Genomic DNA, 24023 nt, shown 5'->3' with positions numbered 1-24023 from the left:
AAGGACACTTTAGGCAACGCTCTAGGGAACGCTATGCAGCCAAACAGTCTTATTAGTCTTATTTCACTTCACTCATTCTGTTATACAGAAAATTCTGTTTCGATCTCTTCCACCTAAAATAGCATTTTGCTCTTGTGAACGATCAGTCAACAAGTTTAACCTAAATATCACAAATTTGATATAAGCAAACCAACCAAGAAAAATGAGGATGTATACACATCCGGCTTTTGAAGCAATGCAAATATGCTAATTTGGATGGGCACTCATGCATAGTGAATTATATTCTAATCTATACCGTGATTTTTTTCAGCTTTTTTGCTTGGTGCATTCTGGCATAATGCGTCTAGAACAGAGTGAACAATGTTACTGCTCTTTTTATTTCCAGGAATTCCAAAACACATCTACAGAAAAATAACTCTCTAACCTCTGTCATGTGAACAGGAAACCAGACATAGGGAGCATTGATAGCTGGGTTCCCAGTTCAATACCAACACTTCATTCTGGATGTGACCCAGAGCTGCATGAAAAGCCCTCTCCATCATCTCGCTCACTCTCTCCTTGAGTGATTTTTCATTTTCATTCCTAACTACTAATTATATATTGATGACTCTGAGCTTTATCTTCAACTCATATGTCTCAAAAAATGTATGCACACTCTTAGTGATCATCTTAACCTAACTATTGAATAGGAATTGATAATTATCCTCATGCCTCCAAATCTGTTTTCTCTCCTCTGTTCCTTATCTTGGTTAACAACATCAAAAGTAACTTTCAAATGATCTTCAAGACTTTCAATACCAATTTTCTAATTGCTTTACAAATTCCAGTTTTTCTACCTCTTACTCATGTCAGAACTAATTCACTATCTCCACATTGACTATAGAATTCAGTTGAAGTTATTTAACATCTCACGCAAAGTCTTTCATAACTAGACCTTTGTATTTATCTAGTTTATTTTCTGCAATTTCACTACAAACAAGTTTATGAGTGTTGTGGTATCACATTGTCAATCTATTACTCGCTTATATGAGCACAACTGAGTTAGAGCATCTTTTTATACATGTGGTGAAACGTTTTGGTTTTCTCTTCAATGAATTGTCTTTTCATGGCCTCTTTCAACTTTATTATCAAGTAGCTTACTTTCTTCTTTGATTTCCTTTTTTTTCTTTTTTGATGAAGCTTAGCCCTGAGCTAACATCTGCTGCCAATACTCCTCTTTTTGCTGAGGAAGACTGGCCCTGAGCTAACATCCAAGTCCATCTTCCTCTAGTTTATATGTGGGACACCTGCCACAGCATGGCTTGACAAGCTATGTGTAGTTCTGCACCCAGTATCTGAACTGGCAAACCCTGGGCCACCAAAGCGGAGTGTATGAACTTAACTGCTGCGGCACCCGGCCAGCTCCTACTTTCCACTTTTAAAACCTCTGTTCATCATGAAATTTTACCTCTGGCTAAATGCTATATTGCATTTGTTTTTCCAAATCTATTGGCTGTCTATTGATTTTTTATAGCGTGTTTTCCTATGCAAAGCTTTATTTTTATACAGTATCACATGCCACTCTTTTATAGCATCTTGATATAAGTATTGGTTAAGAAACATTTCCCTTGATTTAGCTTTTAATTTCTCCAAAGATTTCCTTACAGGGTATATCTGGTTTTATTTCTTAGCCTTTAACTATTTAGTTCTTTTGACTCCCTCCTCCTTTTTGGTAAAATATGTTTCCAATTTTATTTTATTTTTCCTAAACAATAGCAAGTACTACAGTGTGCTATCTTCATGCATTAAATCATCCATCTTTTTCCTTACTAACCTGAAATATCAACTTCATCCTCTGTTAAATTCTTATATAAGCTAGGATCTGTTTCCTGGATTTTCTATTCAGTTCCATTGATCTAGATTTGATTTCCAGTAGCTTTATAGTATGTATTAAATTTTGTAATTCCAGTTCCTGTCACTACTCTTAATAAAAATTTTTTCTCTCATCTTTTCCCTGGCTGGATTCCCTTCCCACAGTTTGGACAAGGCTCTGTGAAAGTCCTTACCTCTGGAAAAAAGATCTTTGTTATAGAGAAGGCTCTCAGTGTATTTCACAAGGATTAATCTTCCTCTCCCCTTCCCAGAGCTTTGATGAGATCTTTTTTGGATATTCACCCTGAGAACTTAGTAGAATTCTGGAAAGTAAAGCCCAAGAAAGTGTTCCCTGCCAAGACTTCAGCCCCCAGGAGGTTCTCACTCTCCTGTTTGTCCACCTTTAGCATCTGGTAACTCTTCAAAATTCCCATTAAATGTTCCAGTTTAAGGTTTCAGCAGCTTTTGCCTCAAGTAAGCATATCTTGGCTGTGTCTCTCTTGTTGTGTCATCTCTGCAGATTTCAGGTGGCAGTTTGACCTGTGATTTCAGTTCTCTGATGAGTCCAAGAAATCATTGATTTTCATATTTCTAGCTTTTGTTGCTTAAAAACCAAAGTAATGACTTCCAAATTCTTTATGTGTAAGAATTGAAGGTGGAAGTCTTATGAATTTTCTTGGACAAAAATTTACCAAAACTCGTTTTCAGTAAATTTTTAAATTAATCAAAAATGAAGACTCTACATGTATTCTGGAGTTGAACAACTAAATAAATGAATGACAGATGGCCTGAGCCAGGTTTCTCACTGTTGGAGTAGGTATTTATAGACAAGCAAGAGGAGGAGGCTAGAATGATCCGTGTGGTAATGGATTAGAATTGGAGACATCAGCATGAATTGTTTAGTTGAACATAGATGTAGACGCTTACATGTAGAAACATTTACACACATGCATTTATACACAGTTACTATATACACATACTTTTCCTTGCTCTATCAGCTGAGATCCAGAAGCAATCACCCCGCCATAGCAATGAGCACACGTCTCTCCAAAATCTTGGATTCCAATATCATTCTTTAATAATAAAAACTAGAATCTTTGGAAAAATGACCAACTCTAGGACAGGGGCAGCAAATGCCCAAGATGAGCCTAGGGCATCTTAAAGTACCACCAAGTAAGGAAGTACAACAAACACGCAAAACACCGCACGCTTTGATGGGAATATATCAACAGGACACAGGAGCATAATGAAAGAACACCCAAAGGGCAAATCTTTAACAATTTAAGCAACAATATAAATAAAGTAGTGCTGGATTATAACCCAAAAGATAAATAAATGGGTACATACTTCTATAAATGAATCATTAAATAAACCAACCAATGGAGGAGAATAGGCAAACCTCCTGTGCAGAAGAGCTTCACACAATTTATGTAGGTGTTCCATCCTCAAGGAGGTGAAACCGAACTCTGCATTGCTTTTTAAATTTTTTTGGTTTTATCTTTTTTGAAAAAACTGAGATTCATAATAGTTTACATCATTGTAAAATTTCAGTTCTACATTATTTCTTGTCTGTCACCATATAAGTGGTCTCCTTCACCCCCTGTGCCTAACCCCTACTCCACTTTCCCTGGGAACCACTAAACTGTTTTCTTTGTCCATGTGTTTGTTTATATTCCACATAGGAGTGAAATCACATAGTGTTTGTCTTTCTCAGTCTGGCTTATTTTGCTTAGCATAATACCCTCCAGGTCCGTCCACGTTGTTGTAAATGGGACGGTTTTGTCTTTTTTTGTGGCTGAGTAGTATTCTAGTGTATGTATATACCACAGCTTCTTTATCCAATCATTGGTCGATGGATGGATACTTGGATTGTTTCCATGTCTTGCCTATTGTGAAGAATGCTACAATGAACATAGGGGTGCATATGTTACTTTGGATTGTTGATTTCGAGTTGTTTGGGTAGATACCAAGTATTGGGATAGGTGGGTCATATGATATTTCTGGTTTTAGGTTTTTGAGGAATTTCCCTGCTGTTTTCCTTAGTGGCTGCACTAATTTTAATTCCGGCCAGCAGTGTATGAGCATTCCCTTTTCTCCACATCTTCTCCAACATTTGCTGTTTTTTGTTTTGGTAATTATCACCATTCTGATAGGTGTGAGGCAATATCTCATTGTAGTTTTGATTTGCATTTCCCTAATGATTGGTAATATGGAGCATCTTTTCATGTGTCTGTTGGCCATCTGTATATCTTCCTGTGAAAAATGTCTGTCCATATCATCTGACCATATTTGATTGGGTTGTTTGTTTTGGTGGCTTGTGTGAGTTCTTTATATACTTTGGATATCAACCCCTGGTCTGATAAATGATTTGGAAATATTTTCTCCCAGTTGGTGGGCTGTCTTTCCATTTTGTTGATGGTTTCCTTTGCTTTGCAGAAGCTTTTTAGTCTGATGTAGTCCAATCTGTTAACTTTTTCTTTTGTTTCCCTTACCCGAGTAGACACGGTATTTGAAAAGATGTGGCTAAGACCAATGTCAAAGAATGTAACGCTTATATTATCTTTTAGGATTTTTATGGTTGCAGTTCTTAAATTCACATAGTTAATCCATTTAGAGTTAATTTTTGTGTATGGTGCAAGATAATGGTCAACTTTCATTCTTTTGCATGTGGCTGTCCAGTTTTCCCAACACCATTTATTGAAGAGACTTTCCTTTCTCCATTATATGTTCTTGGCTCCTTTGTCAAACATTAACTGTCCTGCATTTCATAAATGTAGACTGCACATAGTGACTTCCTTCCACAGAGTGCAGTATGGAAAAAGGGGGTAAGAAAGAATAACTTTATGGTGTAAAAATCTGACAAACACTACAACAGCCAAATAGTTAAGTTTAACATCTAAAGTGATAAGTCATTTTGATAGTAAATATCCTTGATAATATGTGTAGAGATTGGGACTTAACTTCTGTGATCTTCCTCCCAAGAAGACATAATTTCAATCTAACCATTATAAAAACATCAGACACATCCCAATTGAGGGAAATTCTACAAAATACCTGATGGTACTCCTCAAAACTCTCATGGTCATTAAAAAGAAGGAGAAGAAAGTATCACAGTCAAGAAAACACTACAATTAAATATAGTGTGGTATCCAGTATGAGCTCCTGGAACGGAGAAAAGGAGGTTAAGTCAAAACTAAGAAAATCTGAATAAAGTAGTCTTTACTTAACAATAATGTATCATTTTTGATTCATTAATTGCAACAAATAAACCATGTAAATATACTATGCTAATAAAAGGGGAGACAGAGTGTGGAGTATATGGAAAGTGTTTCATCTTCACCATTTTTCTGTGAATCTAAAATTTTTCTAAAATACAAAATTTTAAAATTGTATACATATGTAAGCAGGTATAAATTTGTCTATAGCTAATGGTAATACTTATGAAATTCTAGAGATTTGTCCAGAAAATTGTAGTTATTTCCCAAGTTCACCATATACTACAGCAGAAGTATTTTCATTCACAAGTGTTTCCATGGAATTTTCAATTTTCCTATAGGATTCCACTTCTCTCCTGTGCTCAATTCTGAATTGAGGAATTATTTCCTGTACTAACATGACAATTCAGTAAATGTCATGGTCTGAGACCTTTCTGAGGACTAAAAGTCCACTGCGATTCAATATCTATCAGGAACTTAGTCAAAACAAAGCTCTATTTCTGTAATATAACCCCAACAAAATGAAGTCCATCTATTCTACTAAATATTCTGAAGTGTTGACCTTAAAAAATATATATGTAGGGGTCGACCCGGTGGCGCAGCAGTTAAGTGCGCACGTTCTGCTTCGGCGGCCTGGGATTTGCCGGTTCAGATCCCCCGTGCAGACATGCACCGCTTGACTCACCATGCTGTGGTAGGCATCCCATGTATAAAGTAGAAGAAGATGGGCACGGATGTTAGCTCAGGACAAGTCTTCCTCAGCAAAAAAGAGGAGGATTGGAAGATGTTAGCTCAGGGCTAATCTTCCTCAAAAAAAAAAAAATTATATATATATATATATATATATATATATATATATATATATATATTTTGGTCATGATCTCTTGCTTAGTTTATGGAAAACTGTTATCTAAAATATTCTATACTCCTTTCTGGTAAACATTATATTTACTGACTTTTTCTTTTTTTCACTCTACGGATCATGAAGTAAAACTGTTTCAAATAGATCACTAAGATGAGATCCAGGGACCCTGCACCCACCCATCGCTGGCTGTGGACCAATTACAATGGCTATCTGGAGCCTTGGTATTAGTTGTCCTTGAGTTATGTTGTTATGAATTTCCCTTTGGCTTGACTTACTTTCGAGGATAATAGAAGAAACAGCAACCTTATGCTCATATCTGTTTCCACTATAACGGTGTTTCCTTGAGGATATTGTACATCATATTACAGTGTCCTCATTCTTAGGGCTCCTGGGGGAATAATCTTTATATTCTTAATGTCAGGAAGTGGGAGAATGAAGAATGTGAGGGCATGCTAAATTCCTTACCTTATTTTAGGAAAGAGTCAAAAGTTATACGTAACTCAAATTTGATTCTATTTGGAAATGTGGGTTAAAGTAACATTTTGAGAAATATAAAGGCAATTTTTAAAGATGTAATAAAAACAGGATAGATCCTTTTCACTGGAGAAAATAAAAGTAAACATACATATGGCATAGAAAAAACATATATAAAAAAGATAAAAGCAGCAAAATTTAAAAATAAGTTGACCAAGACAAAACCATTCATATTAATTACAACGTACATGGCTTAAGTTCTTAAGAAACAATGGGTTTCATAAGGGGCCGTACTTCCTTTATGTTAGAAATGTTCTAGCTATTGTCCTGACTTGTAGTTACATGGGTACATTCATGGGCTGCATGCTTATAATTTAGGCTTTTTATGTCTTATTACCTGTATATACTTTAATAAAACTTTTTTAAAGACAGGTACATGCAACATCCAGCATGAAACACAAAAGGTATCAAATACAAAAGGCATTTCTAAAAACTAGAGGGTTGGACAAATATATGTGAGACAAAAGAAAGTAGAAGATGAGGTTAGCTGTATTAATATTAGAAAATAAGAATATTCAACAGAAAATGATTTAAATAAGATTTGGAGAGAAATTTCATAAAAGAAATAATTTTCAAAGAATGAATATTGAGCATGAATATGTGTAGCATTATATGTATATTAAAGAACATTTATATAGGAAAATTGAAATAAATATTTATTGTGAGGGCCTTTTACACCTTTGTCTTCAACAAATCAACTGAACAAAAGATAAACGAAAGCATCTGAGTAATGTAGTTAATGATGTTGAAATAGTATGCATAGTATGAGAATAGTGAACACAGCTTCCTTGCAACGATAGGTGAGACACTTATCAAATTTGCCATAACGTAGGCAACCTCAAACTCCTCAAAAAAAAAAAAAAAAAACCAACTTTGTAGACTAGCCCTTGCCTACAATGCAATAATAAAACTAAGAATTAATAAGATAATCATAAATTTTTAAAAATCCAACCATTTAGAATTTGTGAAAAATATTGTTACAAGACAATGAAACTATGACTACTGACAATTTATACATTCTATAGACTACAAAACAAGGAATGTCTTACATCAAAATGTAGCATATGTCTAAATTTAGAATAAAGGTAAATTCATGGTCTTATAAAGTTAGCATAACTCTGATATAGGAAGCTGATCAAAATTACAGTAGAATTGGTCCCACTTAGCATCACCTCTAGTAAAGTTTTTGTGCTTGGGGAAGTTATTCCTGCATCTTTAGGTTCTGTGTGTCCAGCCGTCCTGGTTCCCTGTGGGAAGACTCTTCTTTTAGAGGCCTGAATAAGTGTCCACCTAATTGCCACTATATCTAAAGCCACGGTTGTCATTATGTCATCTGGGGCTCTGCATGTCAAGAGACCATCCGATAAAGGAAGGAAATACCATTGTGACAGGAGTAATTGATCCTGATTATCCTGATGAGTTACAGCTGCTACTGCATCATGAGATGTGGAGGAAGATGTTTGGCACTTAGCTGACCATCTCCTGGTATCCTCATGTCAAATTCTAACTATAATTGGGCAAGTACAACATGATAGCCCAAGAAGGAGCTGAGAAGAATCAGGGTTAAGGATGTAGGCTGATGAATGTGGGCAGAATCTAGAATGAGTGGTAAGGAAGAAAACGATGAGATTCAGTTATAGCCTCAGGATGTGCTACACCAGTGGAAGCTGCAGCTTGCCTCACCAACCCTCTTAGACGTTTCCCCAGAAACTGTTAACCAACCAGAAACCTCAAGAAATTGTGACCACATGGAGTGAACATAAGGTGAAAAATAAGGTATTATGAGATAGAAAGAGTAGATAGTAATGGATGCCATTGGTGACCAAGCCAAATGCCCTTTACAGAGCAGTTGTGCCCACCCTCCACCCACTGTACAAGTTGGGTGCCAATAAGTTACAGCTGCCTCATCAGGAGCATTGCCTTGCCTGACAGAAGCAGCCTTTCCCTGAGCTGGTTGGAGGTTTATGCTCCCCTTTCCATCTCCCAGGGGCTACTCATATTCCATGACTCAGTGTCGCTGGTCCTGATATATCAGCCTGGTTTCCTTGTCTTGGGGCAGAAAAACCTCTGTGTTACAATTTGGCTCTAGAGCTCCATGTGGATTTGCTTGAGGTTAGAGTTGATCTTTTCCTGCCCAATTTTGTTTTCCTCTCTCCCTTACAGGTGATTTTTTTTTACCTTGAGATTACTACCTCACTTGCACATCATACCCATTTCAGGTCCTACTTCCAGGAAGCTCAACCAAAAATTAGTACAAAACAGAATGTCACAACCCGATCACACCTACAATGGCACCATTATAAGTAAATAATTATTGTATTATAATGGAAAATATTAGGAAATTTATTAATACATCAAGTCAAGAGATAATTTCAATAACTGAAGGCGTTCACTAACACATAAGAACCAAGCATATGGTCCATCATAATCCAATGTTCCTCTCATGTATTGTAGTGAAGTACTAGAGATATTTCCATTAAAATACCTGATGTCGCTGTTATTATTTAATATACTTTTTGGAATTCTGAGAAACAACATCAAGTAATAAAATTAAAATAGGAAAAAACTACTAAGAATAATGAGAGCAAATTTCTCTTATGTTGATAGTGCAAGAGACTAAGAAAAATCATAAAATTAGTGAGTATAATAAAGTGCTCATATACATGAAGCAAAATTAAATACTAATAGATATCTAAAAAGTTTGAACAATAATAGAGAAATTTATTTTATTCACAATAATATTTTTGATACAAAAGTAAAAAGAAAAGTTCATTTTTTAAAATAGAAAAGCCAACAGAGGCAAAACTACAGAAACCTACAGAAAAATACAAATATTAATTTTAAATACAGAGATAAAAGATACTCTAAATAAGGAGATTAAGTATTATTAGACAAAAAAGGTTAAGACTTTTCTTAAATTAATGAACATTTCATAAAAATTTAAACAATTATCTCATTATTATTTTATTTCGGGGAAATATGGTACAACTTTTCTAAAATTCATTCAGAATCAACAGAAAAATTTGTTATAAATAAGAGCAGTACTTTGGGACTTTCCTTACTATATATTTGCTTAAAATATCTTAAAATGTAATTTGAATCAATAAGGATTAAAGAAATATAGTACTTATATAAACATCAATAGATACATGAAAACAAAAACCAAAAGAAAAAAGAGAGAGAGAGAGACGGGGTCGGGGAGAGAGAGAGAAAGGAAAAAGAGAACATAGCCCTGAAACAAATCCTAGTCCTGGGAGAATGGTAGACAATAAAGAAGGCATCACAAATGAATGGAGAAGAAATGTTTGGAAAATTGGCAATTTGTTATATGAGGAATGTCTAACTTCCTCATACACATGAGGAAGTTAGACATTCATCTTATGATAAAAGAAAAAAATCTAGGCTGAGTAAACTATAGAACACTAGAAAAATATATAGGAGAATATGTCATTGTGAATAAAATATTTTTTAAGCATAAATGCTAAGAAAAATATCACAAAGGAAAACAATGTGATTGACTACATGGAAAATAAAGTTAACCTTTGCAAGGCACAAAACTCATAGACCAAGCATTCATATAATTAATATTTTTTTTAAATCAGTAAGTTAATACTAACATACATACATACATATATATAATTAACAAGTACTATATTAAAAGCAGAAATACAAATATTGATTAAATGTAAATCAACTTATACAATAGTTTTTGTAATCAAACAAAATCAAATTAAAAATATGAGATATATCTATTTCAAATTTGTTAAAGGTGCAATAATATAAGCATACTCATTCCCTGATGTTTGCATAAGTATTGTAAATTTTCTAGAAAGATACTTGGTTATTTCTTTAAAGTTCTTTTAATATATTATGTAAAATTTGACTTAGCAGCCTTGCTTCTAGGTGCATGTTATCATAAAAGAATAAAACATAGAAACAAAGATTTAGAGACAAATTTGACACATTAATTATACACATTATTATGAAAAAATTGAAACAATTTTCAAAGTTAATATAAGTTCAGTTAAAATCTTTGAGGGGCTGGCCCCATGGCTGAGTGGTTAAGTTCGCGGGCTCGGCTGCAGGCGGCGCAGTGTTTCGTTGGTCTGAATCCTGGGGTCGCACATGGCACTGCTCATCAAACCACGCTGAGGCAGCGTCCCACATGCCACAGCTAGAAGGACCCACAAAGAAGAATATACAATTATGTACCGGGGTGCTTTGGGGAGAAAAAGGAAAAAAATAAAATCTTTAAAAAAAAATTTTTTTTTGATATATACTTACTATGATAGGACTTTTGCTAATATATTAAATATTCTAATAGTTTATCTAAAAAAATACAAACTATAAATCGAAAAGTAAACCGAAACACAGATAGATGGAGATATATAATGAAATACCAGTTTGGGGATTATGCATGGCTTCCACATGGAAAATGGCTGAAATTACAGCACTGCAAATATTAACATGGGATAACATTAATGACATTTATTTTCTTTTTTACATATCACCTTATTAATGAATTTTACATCAATATATATAAATCACTTTCAAAAAATAGTAAATAAATATCTGTTAAAAATAAAGATTTAAAGAAGATATTCAGGATAACATAATAATTTGTTAATTATATCATTCAAAATTAACTTTTCTTTGCATTATAAGAATGCCAGAGGGCATTTTAACTTAAATATTATAGAGTTTAATATTTTAATTGTTCCAATAAATTGCCATAGTTATCTTCAAACATAAATTAGTAACAAGTCAGTAAGTAAAGTGAATCTAACAAATCGACATATATCACCCATGATACTTAAACACATATTCCATGGTACTGTTGGAAAGCTTGTAGAAATCCATTATTCAAACTAAATGTTCAAAGCCGAGATTAGGAGCATTTGAAGATAAAGATGGCCTTAATGTCAAAAAACCAAATCAAACAAAACATCTGTGGCACCTCTTAGGCCATGGTTTGCAGAGACTTCCTCTTATCTGTGACATCTAGATCTCATTAAACAGGAGATAGTAAGTCAAATTAATTTTTTACTAAATTATTAATTTTGTGTATAATAAGGTTTTACCTACGGTAAAAAATAAAGAATAGAATGTTTCAATAATTCAAAGATACGCAATAAATTAGGCAGCACCTATATCATCATTCTGAATATCAATTATAATTGATATTGATAAAAGCTGAAACGACATAGCTTTGCAGTTTACACCGTGCTCTCCACTGTACACTTGATTCTCATAACAACCTTGTAGGATGGGTTATTATCTTCATTGTAGAGATATTTATTAGTGCATACACATTCAGTTCATACTTTATTGTATATACACATTAAAATAGCATGCACTTTACCTACATTATGCAGAGGCAATTGTTTTTAATTATCATATTTAACAAAAGTAAAACTGTGTCATGCTTAGACAGAAATTTCAATTCTTAATTTGCCAAATTTTGCAGGATAAGTAAAAGAATTTGAGAAAATAACAAAATTGCATAGACACATCTGCATTCTGGTCAGCGTGCAAAAATCTGTGAAATTGGGCTGAATTCCACAAGAACGATATTTTGTAAACGGAAAATGAGAGTGCACAGAAGACTGCGATGCTAAATAGTTTCATGAATGTTCAACAAGAAAGAAAAATCAAACGGTAAGAAAAGTCAAGGCAACAGACATTTCAGATTACAACTTTCACTCTAATATGTAGCTTGTGGGAAAATATTAAAATTCTTAAATCATCTCTCTTTAATCTTTCTTCCAGATATGGCTCTTCTTGCCTCATTCATCTACTCATAATGCTATTTTCTAGATCAAATAGTGTATCAAATTTAGATCAAATAATGGATGTAATTTGATTAAACACGAATGCTTCTGTTCTTGGCATATTTCTGAGTTTATTTTGGTTGGCTTGGCTAAGTCTTCCAATATTTGCTAGGATCCTTAGAGATCGCTGGTATATTTACTTGAAGTAATAGCATTTTACCATGAATAGGTCTCTCTCCTCTCCAGCAGGGTAAGGTAGTAGAACAAGGAGGACTTACGTGGCTTACAGTTTTAGGTTTTAAGGACTGATCCTGGATCGCATCATGACATATTTGCTTTAGCAAAGATTAGGATCCACCATATAAATTGAAATGGCCTTTGATTATGCAGATGATTATATCACTGTATTGTTAAGATGTTGATGATTTTCTTTATCTTTATTATCGTCTCCACAGATTATAGACTTTTATGAGGAAGAGGTCATCTCTACTGGAGGAAATAGGAAAGAGATTTTATGATTTTTTTATTATAAGTTTCAAGACTCTCTTTAAAAAGCTTAGTGTCTTGCATTTCTAAAATACATGAAGATTGTGTAGCTTGCAATAATATCCCATAAAATTACAAACAATATTTTTAGAGAAGGGAAACATTTAAAGATGAATTCCTTGAAAGAAAAATTTTAAAAATCTTAATATAAATTACAATAATAACTTTTTATGGTTTAAGCTTAAGCAAGCATGATATAGTTACTGGTAAATAAACCCATTTGGGTGATCATATAACTACATTAAGAACACAATACAATTCAACTTAGTTGTACTTAGAATAAGTCAACAATCTTTGCATCTGCTGAAAACATGAAAGTAAAATATTACTGCGGGAGTCATCTGATTATCCAGGAACAGCCATTAATTTACAAAGGAAATTAGCATGAATCAAAGGAAGAAAAACTCTGAAGAGAGATAAATATGCATGCTTCAACTGAATAATAATACATCTGTTTGGAATTCCTTTCATCAATGTTGAAAATAGTCAATCAATATTCATATTAATAACAATTATATAAATAATTATTTCCATAATATTATATTTACCATCAAAATAGCTACCACATATTTCACTACTATCCTTTCAATATTATTCATTGGATACCATATGACTTATAGTTAATATGCTATTTTGGCATGTTAATAATCTAACTACTCTGTTAAATCAGTTCATTGATTTTGTTATGTCTCTAAGCTTATGTGCCTCCTTAATCAATTGTTGTCTAATTATATATTTAAGTTATTCTCAGAAAGTCGATGGTCTAGAAATTATGTTTTCACCTAGATAGTGGATTTTAGCTACAACTAATTTATAGAGGTCAGATAATTTTAACTTAAAATGCAATACAAGCATTTCAAAAAGACCAACATAGTTTGATTTGCTATGTTAATTAAGAACAGCAGTAAATTAGTTTAATGAGATAAAACTCAAAACTCTTTTTTTTTTTTTTGGTGAGGAAGATTGGCCTGGAGCTAGCATCTGTGCCAATCTACCTTGTATGTGGGATGCTGCCACAGCATGACTTGATGAGCACTGCGTGGGTCTGTACCTGGGATCCAAAGTGGAGCATGCAAACTTAACCACTATGCAACTGGGCTGGCCACAGAGAGAAAGCACTTTTTAAGCCCAATACAAAATTTAAAACATGAGAAATATTTTATATTATTAGAAATTCACAATAGAATAAATAGTAATATACGTTTAGAAATTGGCAACATTGAACATTCAATTGGCTTTTAGATAATGTACTCTCACATTGTGAATTAAGTGAATTCTGAATATCACAGCACAAAGTAATAATCTTGGCTAAGATATTAGAAGACACGTATCGCCTTCAAGTCTCTCTTAATGCAAGAACGAGGTATTCATTGCTCTGATAAAGCAGATCTCAGGTCTGCTCCTCAGACTATTCTTGCTGGTTTTCTTTTTTCCTTCTGAGACATTTAAAAGTAGCATGCAGACATGATATAGCTCTAAAATTTTTCCAGGATATCCTAAACATAGAGCATTGTTTTATAATCATGACTCCAATACCGCATTTAAGGGAATTAACATCAATTTAGTAACATAATCTAATATATGCTGAATAATTTCTATTTCCCCTATTGTCCTGAAAGTCTTTTATAGTTTTGTTTTTGCTGATTTGTTTTTCTATTCAGGATTCAATCAATCTTGACACATTTTTTTTTTGTTTTTTTATCTTTAATTTTTCATAATCTCAACATTATCCAACTCTTTTTCTCCCCATGATGGTGAAGTGTTAAAGATTCCAGTTCTAGTTTTCTTACAGGACATAGTTCACTCAGATTTTTACTTGTTTCTTCAAGAGCACATCATGCTACATGTTTTAGTATTGATACAACAAATGTTTTATGACGTCTACTGTTGCAGTGTCAGGAGGCGCTTGGGTGTCCTATTTGGGATGATAGGCAGTTACATGAAGGTGGTGACCATCAGGTCACGCACAGTAAAAGAACATATTTCTCTTGGAAATTGATACTTAGGCTTTGGTAGAATACTTTGAGTCCACGTAAAACTCTGTTACCCAATCACCTATCACCCAACTGAATATCTTTGGCTCAAATAAGTTTTCATTGGAAGTTAGTTTTGAGGTTGAAATATTCAATTGCATCATTTCTTCTATATTTATGACCTCACGTTTTCTGTACAATTATCTTTCTTTTAAGTTTTTTCTTCTTATATGTTTTAAATTGTGAGTAACAATATGTACTCATTGCTATTTATCATATTAACCATGTCTCACATATTACCATGTTATTCATATCATGTGGTCTCACATGACAAATTGCAAGATCAGACCTGCAATCATATATTTCCCCAAGAAGCTCTCTCTTGTTCCATTTAGTGGCAACTGGTTTTAAGAAGTTAAGATTTGGGTACTAGGTGTGCTCATTGTTACTGGGGTCATTGTTCTAAACCCATTCAGTGGACATATATGTCATGAGTCTATACTTATACCTCTAGTTAAAATCTACTTTCAGGCATACCTGTGATCAACTAAGGTAATCAAGTTGTTTGCTACTTTTTCTTGCTAGTCCGATAAGCATAACATCATCAATGGAATGTTGTGATGTTTGGTAGAGTATGAAATCAAGAAAATTCCCTCAAGCCTGTATTATGATAGTGAGCAAAAGAATAGAGCAAAGATACTGCACCAAAATAACAGTGGTGATTAATCAACACCTGATTAAGTTTAGCAAAATCCAAAGTCATTGTAAGAGATCTGTCTTTTGCATGGGCCAATGTGATAGTTAAATGGGGATGCAATAGGAATCCCTATCCTTCCATCTTGCAAGTTTTTGTTGGGGCACTAATATCTGCAATACCCTGGGGAATGCAATATTGCATTTGGTTTATTATTTTAGTGAGGGATTAGGGGGAAATTATTCCTACTTCATTCCATGATCAAGTAACCTTATGGATAATTTGCCCATAGTTAGGCAAATTTATCTCCCTTACATATTTTGAGACTAAGCACATAAACTATAGAATGGACTCAGGCCAAAACTCCCTCTATAAGCCACAGAGTGACCACTCTGTGCCTCTAATAATGAAGAGTTTAGTCTTTAAGTATAAATGTCAGTTCATATTCAACATCTAGTAATCTCCAGATATTCTATTTCCTCTACCTGAGTACTGACATCTTCATCAATGGCCACAGGGGCCTCTAAAAATGCCTCAAGGAAGACTCAGAGTATGCAGGTATGACTTTGTTGCAGGATCCCTTCTCAAAGAGCCTTAAACTCCCCTGCGGTGAAGGAGCTCCAGGTCTCTAAACAGAGCTTTTCTAAGACCTGGATAACAGGCGGTGAATTCCCACTGGAGTTTCTCCACACCAGACATGAAGTTTTCCTCTTGTGTAAGCAAGCATTACCTTAGTAAGTTGGGTAGGTATTTTATTCCTTTCTATCAGCGGATCAACTAGCCGTCACAAGTGACACCAAAGTTCACAACATTTTCATTATTCCTCTAATTCCTTTTCTTTTTACAATAATGGTGCTCACTTTGTCTCTCAGTGTCAACAGTCGCCACTAGACATTTATTATGTCATGGCCACTGAAATCAGGGAGCCAAACTCCACAGCCATTCCTCTACCTTTACCTCCAGCCTACGAGGGGCAGCCATCATAGAGGACAGTGTGTTTACAGAGTAGCTGAGCTGGTTCCATGTAATCTACCCTCTTCAATGTCTCATTTCCTGAACCTTTAGACCCTACCCACCCCTTCAGTGAGCCAGGAAAGTTCCAGTATGTCAAACTCACTGTCTTTAAGGAACCATGCAGTCCAGCCTTCAGGTAGCCAATCTATCAGGCTTTCAGATACTGGACACAATATATTCCCAAATCCAGGGTGAGTACATGAATATCTAATATATTTGGTCTTGTCTAGTTTTAAAATTGCCTTTCTGCATCCAATACCTGTACGACTAGTTACAGTAACTGTTACTCAAACTCCTGATAATTCAACTTAGCAAGATCTTGCATCGTTGATACAATCAATTTGCCACAGTTCACCCTCTGGCTATAATTATTCATTTCCCTTCCGTATGTTCATCCTCCTCATAGGACCCTTCAGAGCCTCACCCAATCACAGCTACGGGCTCAGCACACAGGTTCTTGTGATCTGCATCATGCCTGGATATGTCTTCTTAGAGAGGACTCTCAATCCAGAGACTTATGGAATACAAGCATCATTTGTCATCCTCATAGTGAATATGCAGTGGTGAAATTGGCAAGAAAGGGAAGCAAATTCTATGGCCAGCCCTGAGTTCAATGCCTAGGAAAGGGGAACACTTCTAAGGATGCAGTTCACATGCAGTCCTACCAAACAGCACAGCATTACATTCTCCTACGTTTTTATGTTACACACATTCTATAATGACATTTTTTTTCTTTTTCTTTCTTTTCTTTTAAAAATGTTTGACTTGAGTGAAAAAACATATATGCATATTTAATTTTTCATCCCTGAAGCCTACACCTTAATTTTTATTAGTGAAAATTCATCATAACAGCTTTTAAGATTGGAGAAAGAAATAGATTGAGCAGACTTTTAAACAAGTTTTGGGGGGATTGTTGGAAGCTGCAAGTACAGACGGAGAGCATTAATCTTCTGTGACAACAGGATCCTTACATACAGCCAGTAAAAACAAGTAGTGACCTAAATATAATATTGAATTAGCTTACAAACAGGAAAATAAAATCAGCAACAGTAAATTATTAAGACTTAGCAGTATAGGGATTGAGTAAATGAATGAAGGAAATTCCAAGACATCAAGATATTGTCCAAATCAAAATTCCAGAATACTTATCTTTCATCACTGGGGAAATAGCTCCACTTTCACACGTAAAAATTATTGAAATACTCAGTTCCAAAGGAACTAAGCATTTTTAGAGTATTTGTGGACTTTGAAATGGTGAGGGACACTTTGGAGCTCTTTCTTTCAATATTTGACTTAAAATCTGTCCTCTTAAGTTTACATTAATTAATTTGAAAGGCAACTATTACACAAAGCTTATATGGATTTGGCACTTTGCATAACTAGCAAATAGCCAGTGCTAGTGAACTTTATCATTTGTGATTCCATTTCAACAACATGCCAAAACTATACTACAAAAGACTGTTAAGACTTCCTAAAATTAACTGAATCCTAAAATTAATCCAGTGTAGAATTTAAATCGTTATCCAAAAATGTGATTTTAATTTATTAAAACATAACTCCTTGCTAACACTCTTGTTATCAAGAATTTATAAGTATGGCCAATTGTCCAATGAGAATAACTGAGTATTAGTGTCAAATGATTATATTTCTTTATGTGTATCTGCATATTTAATAAATTAGGTCAGATCATATTATCCTGGAATTTTACAATGGCAAGAAACTGCAAGAGTCTCTGTTTTAAATCTCGTATCTTTAAAACCAAAGAGATTTGGATTAAAGGACTTGCCCAAGAGCATACAGAATATTACCAGAAGTGAAAAAAAAAGCCCACATAAACCTACTTTCCCACTCCCCCATTTAGCTTGAACTTTTGGTTAACAAGAAATAGTAAACAGAAAGACCAGCCTCTTTATATCTTTCTGTAAAATTGAGCTTTCTCTGAGAAACAAATTTTACTATTGGGCAATATTGAGTCTAGTGTACAAAATAAAAAGTCAGGTAATGTAGATATGTATAGAATAAAAGGCATCTAACTAACTGGCATTACTAAAAACAAAATAAAAATGAATCATGAAATCGGCACTCAATATCTTAAGGCTGTTCTAGTTCATTGCAGTATCATTATGGCGTTGATGAGTGTGGGAAAAGCCTGAGAAATACTACTAGTATGACATTGATAAATGTGGGAAGGACATGTGAATTTTTTCAGACTGATAGATTTTTTTGAACCCATCTGCAAGGCTGTTTTACAGGAAATGACAATCTTCTCTACTACTTAAAGAAAACGATTGTATCTGGCCCAAAGACAGACTTTTAATAATGAAACCAGTTGTTTGTATCTACTTTCCATTGATTTTTTTTTCTGAGGAAATATAATTATGCTAGCTGAGAAATTCTTTGCCATTCCTTGTAATTCGTTTCCCACAGGCTAAGCCACTTTGGTGTGACAGATTTCACCCTCTGATTATAGCATAAAGGAAATCACTCACCTCACGTAAGCCTGCTGGCTTGTGCTTCTCCCCTCCTGTTCCCTTATCCTCCAGCAGGCCACATGCTCTGCATGGCTCCCTCAGCGACACTGGGTGATAGGAAGCTGCAAATCAAAGCCAGGACAGCAGGAGCCGGGGGCCCTTCTAGTGTGCTGGGTTAGATGGAGACAGGCTTCATGAATTGTCCCTTGACTCTGACCTTCAGGGAATGACTCTTTAATGTCTTGGTAAGGACCACTACAATTGTGCCAAATTTTTGCTTATGTTTATGGAAGAATCTAGATTAATCTCTCTGCATGAACAATTGGAAGTGAAGGGATCATTTCCCCACTCTAAATGTTTCCTTCATGTTTTATCACTTGCACCATTCTGCAATTAAAAACAAAGGCAAGAGAAACCCATTTTTCCATGCAATCCTCTACACCTATTTCAGTTGGATTCCATCCAAATGAATTTCCCCTGTTGCTTGTGCTGTTATTTAGGAGAATTTACAAGACATGACCAGTCACCTCCTGGGAAAGACTAACAAGCCATTTTAAATCAGGTGTAACACTGTACTCCAAGCAGCAATCTAAATCACTTCAAGACCTCTTAGTACAAAGGATGTGATACTCACCAGGCAACCCCAACTTTCCTGAGTGATTTGCTTTAAAAATATAAATATCTGAAACAAATTATAGAGGAACATATTAAGTAATGATAATCAATTATCTATTGAATATATTTGCTCTGAATGCAATTTAGATGCTCATGGTCCTTTTTTCAATAAAATAATTTTTAAGAAATCACGGAGTTAATATTTTAAGGTTCTAACTGTAACGATGACACTAATTTGAGAATTATTTAATAGCTAGTGTCTTCTAATACAGGTAGGTCTAATTTTAAATGTTTAGAGAAAGCATGTGAAAGATTAATGGGTGAAAACAACAACAAAAAATTATAATCACGTTAAGACACTTAAAGGGACACAAGAGTACTGAGAAGAAAAAAGTGTTAGAGATCTAAATTGAAAGCCAGTGTGGTTAGCTATAAACTATTAATTACAGTAGTTTTTAAAGCCTAGGATCACTTTAATTTTTTCTTGAGATATTAAATGGTGAGTCTCTGAAGGAATTCTGAGTACATTCTTCCAAAACTCCATGCCAGGCTTATTTCATGGCTCAGTTAACCTGATTCAGATTACTGTTCTGTTTTGTACCTTATAACATGAAAACTGGTCATAAATGAGAAGATATTTATTTTGGAAGCAGTATACCAACATTCCAAATACTACAGAGGGATTGACCTATATAGATAGAACTATACACATACATTGGTATAGACCTCAATATCTGTGTCTGGATAAATGATTTAGGGTCTCTGAAACATCTTCTAACTGGATAGTGTAGGGTAAAATTGACTTATTTCTTACAAGCCTAATTGCAACAATTTCCAGGAAAATGATTTATTATAATAACAGAGATACATTGACAGTTCAATAATATTGATCAATGATACTAACCAATGGGCAAATGGTGTGTTCTATGCTTTGGAATGGCATCTAGGCATTGACTACTGAAAAGCCATTCTCAGAAATCTCCAAGTGTGAAATAGCATTTGTAGGCATAAACGCCAATCTTGGTGTCCATTATTCACTTTAGAATGGACCTTGCTCTGATATAAATGGTTCAATAAGTCAAATTCTCTGTTCGAATCTCTAGAGCCAAGAGTCTTTTTCTTGGGATAGGTGGATATTTGTTTTTGTTTAAATCTCTCCTCCAGCTAGGAAGTTGCCTTCCATCTCCTCTGTTGCACATTTTTCTTCTCCATATATTCCCCATCGAATCCATTCGGGAATGCTAACTGCTATAATAATCTCAAAATCTCAGTGGTTTGACAAACACAAATTTGCTCCTAATTTACTTCTCATTTCAATAAGGATCAATGGTGGAGTAGGATGAGGCTTTGGCAAGGATTTGAACTCCTTCAATTTAGTGACTGCACAGTCCTCTATACTTTAGAATCTTCCCCTGGTTTCCCCACATATGGACAGCAGAAAAGAAGAGAGAGTGTGTGAAGGCCATAGATGGAAGTTTGAAGGACCGGCCCACTGAGTGACAGACCTAACTTCCCTTGCCAGAACACAAGTCATTCAGCCACATGAATCCAGAAGGGCAACTGAAGGCATGAATCCACAGGGGAGTCTGGAGAATGCTATCTTCCTATGAGCCCTGGAAAAAAAAATTAAAAACAAGAAAAAGCATTGTAAACAAACAGCATTATCTCTTTCACACACAAACACACACACCCACACCCTCACACAATGAATTATTTCAGAAGTCCATTTTTCACTTCCATTACTAAATCTCTACTAAAATTATATTACCATTACAACAGACTAGACACTTATTAATTATTTTCAGGTTTTTACTCCCTATTTTTCTCTTTCACAGTTTCCAACATTCACAAAAAATTACCTTTTTTCTACTAGCTAAGAGCAATTTTAATTAGACTTCTTTTGTTTCAGTAAATCTTGATGGATTTGCAGCCCTGATATTCAATAAATCTCCCTTAGAAAACTTGTATGTGAACAAATAATTATCACTTCATGATGAAGACCTCCCAAATGCTTTCTCATATTCATCTCTTTCATATGTACACATGTAGTTATTTAATTTCTTACAGAATTTTACTTAGTAACCAAGGGGTCAAATTTTGCATAATGGATATTGGGAAAGCTGATATCATGTGTCTTCTGATAGGGTGCAGTATGAAATTCACATTTTTTAACCAAAATACTTACTCTGAATTTTAGCAAGCCTCAGAAACAGACTTCCTGTTTGCAAGAAATAAAAAGGATAAGGAATGAGTTAAATGGCACAATGAAGTAACAATTTTCCTTAATTTGAGTCTCTCCAAAGGAAGACCTGAAATAAAATTTGAATGCATGTAGCTTATATGGAAGGTGACACCAGGAAGTACAAGTACAAGAATGGGAAAATAAGAGAGGAAATGGAGAAAGAGCAAGAAAATTTATGTTAATTATCTACTTACGGATGCAGGCGACAAGATCAGTCCCACTTGGGAAGCACTGAGAAACTATGTCAAATGTGACTCCGAATATTCCTCCAAGGGACAGCGAAGCTGAGGCATTTATCTGTCTGCCCACGCTCACACCCCGTCCGTTGTATCCTAGGGAGTGCCAACTGCCCCACCCAAAGCAAGCTCCAGAGTCACTGTACATATCCTCAGGGGAGTGAAGCAGAAAGAGGGAGCGAGAGGAGATAAAATATTAACAAGTATTGAATCTGGGTGGAGGGTTTAGGAATGCCTATTGTACCATCCCCCAATCTTCCCTGTGTCTAAGAAAAATTTCATAATAAAATGTTTGGAAGAGGAAAAGGAAATATTTCATGCCAAACGAGATGTCAATGATGAGCTCGCATGTTTAATAATAATAACCAATTTTAGCCATAATCTCAGAAATTTTGTACATAAGTATCACAACATTTTTAATATTTTTGAAAAGTTTTAAATATGTAGGTAATTAATGTCAAAGAGACAGCATAAGCATTCAAGATCTTTTTTCAAAATATTCTCTCTTTTCTGTATAATGTTGCATTAATGCACTCAACTGGCATTACAAGATCTACTCAATGCAAAGAGAGATATAGGCACGCTGGGAACATTGAAAAGTTTTATGAATTATAGCATATGCTTGAGTCATTATTTTAAAATTCATAATGATAGGAAGTTAAAGTAGAAGCATATTGTCAGTTATATTAGATGAAGATTTCTGATAGATAATCACAGCGGATGAAGAAAGAATTCTCTCTCCTATGAAGCAAAACTGATGAGTAATGGGATTTTCCAAAGGATAATTGGGAAGAGTCAAATACAACTCACAGACATAGCTTCTACATTAATCGAGAATTTTCCTTATCTGAGGATCTACTGTAATACTGTAAGTATTGACCTTCATCAAGTGTGAAGATGTATATACTCAGCTCAGGTTAAACTCTCACTTCTGATAGGTCGGTCATCTTTACACAATGTATGGTGGCGAACTGGGGATGTTGGGGTGTCCTGCATAATGTAAATAAAGGAGGAAAACTTAAAGATATTCCTTGGAAGATTCCTCATATAATAGATCAAACAGTTATTTGTCTTATGTTTTCATTTTTGTTCTCTAAATATTCAGACCTTGATCACAAGCCAAGGATTAACTGAAGACTACCCCTCTACTTAATTAACAAAGAAAATCTGAACACTCATGAGTCAACAGAATCCTTATAAAAGGCCTGAATTTCAGTGTTTTATAACACTGAAAGAACTGGTAAACTGCATGACTCCTTAAAATGAGACTTCCACCCAAAATATGGTGACAACATCTGCTTCAAATGTTTTCTAAAAATCAAATATGTTAAATATTAGGCATAAACTGATAATCTGTACATTTTGTTTTCTTCCAGAAGGAAAAAGGTGTTTTTTGTTTTTGTTTTAGTTTGTTTGCTTTGGGATTTTTTTTTTTCATTTTGTTTTGTTTTTACACTAACTCCTTCTTTACTACAATCCACAGAAAAAGAAACTAGTGAATGGAGAGGTTAATGTTCAAAATGCACAGTATCCTCCAAGCTTGGGACTTCCTACTAGTCTTGAAGTTAATACTCACAGATGTGGTTTCTTCTTCCTACTAGCCCTGGCATCACACTGGGAAGGTGTCTGGACCAGCTGTGAGAAGTAGGTGTAGTTCTCTCTCTGTCTCTCTCTCTGTCCCTCTCTGTCTTCCTCAACTCGTCACCTGTCTTTCTTCTTTCCCTTTCCCATTTGGCAACTGAGTTAAAGACTGATAGGTAAATCAGGTAAAGCTGAGGCAGTAATCTAGACTGCTGTGCCTTTGAAGAGAAACTTCTTCTTCTCCTTCTCTTTGATGGACTCATTTTTGTTTGAATTAATAGATGTAATTTTTTTCTTCTTTGGAATAGTACATATAGAGACACAAAAACGTGTGTTGAGGTGTGTAGGTGTGTGTGTGTGTACGTGTGTGTGTGTGTACCTAGGAGGAGTGCAAACAGAAATAGCCTATAGCCTT

General features: G+C 34.7%; 1 long non-coding RNA gene across 1 annotated transcript; it reads right to left on the bottom strand.

The window, feature by feature from the left end:
* Positions 1-9161: 9161 nt before the first annotated feature.
* Positions 9162-22135, bottom strand: LOC103548469 (uncharacterized). The gene is made up of 6 exons (XR_011527981.1): positions 21986-22135; positions 21055-21162; positions 19569-19616; positions 18953-19104; positions 12515-12722; positions 9162-10639 (listed from the first exon to the last, which is right to left on the bottom strand). It is a non-coding gene; the product is annotated as an uncharacterized lncRNA (long non-coding RNA).
* Positions 22136-24023: the final 1888 nt, after the last annotated feature.

The sequence above is a fragment of the Equus przewalskii genome, chromosome 16, assembly GCF_037783145.1.
Source record: "Equus przewalskii isolate Varuska chromosome 16, EquPr2, whole genome shotgun sequence".
NCBI classification, from domain to species: Eukaryota; Metazoa; Chordata; class Mammalia; order Perissodactyla; family Equidae; genus Equus; species Equus przewalskii.
Note: the sequence above shows the minus strand (reverse complement) of the source record. Positions and strands in the feature narration are given on the sequence as shown.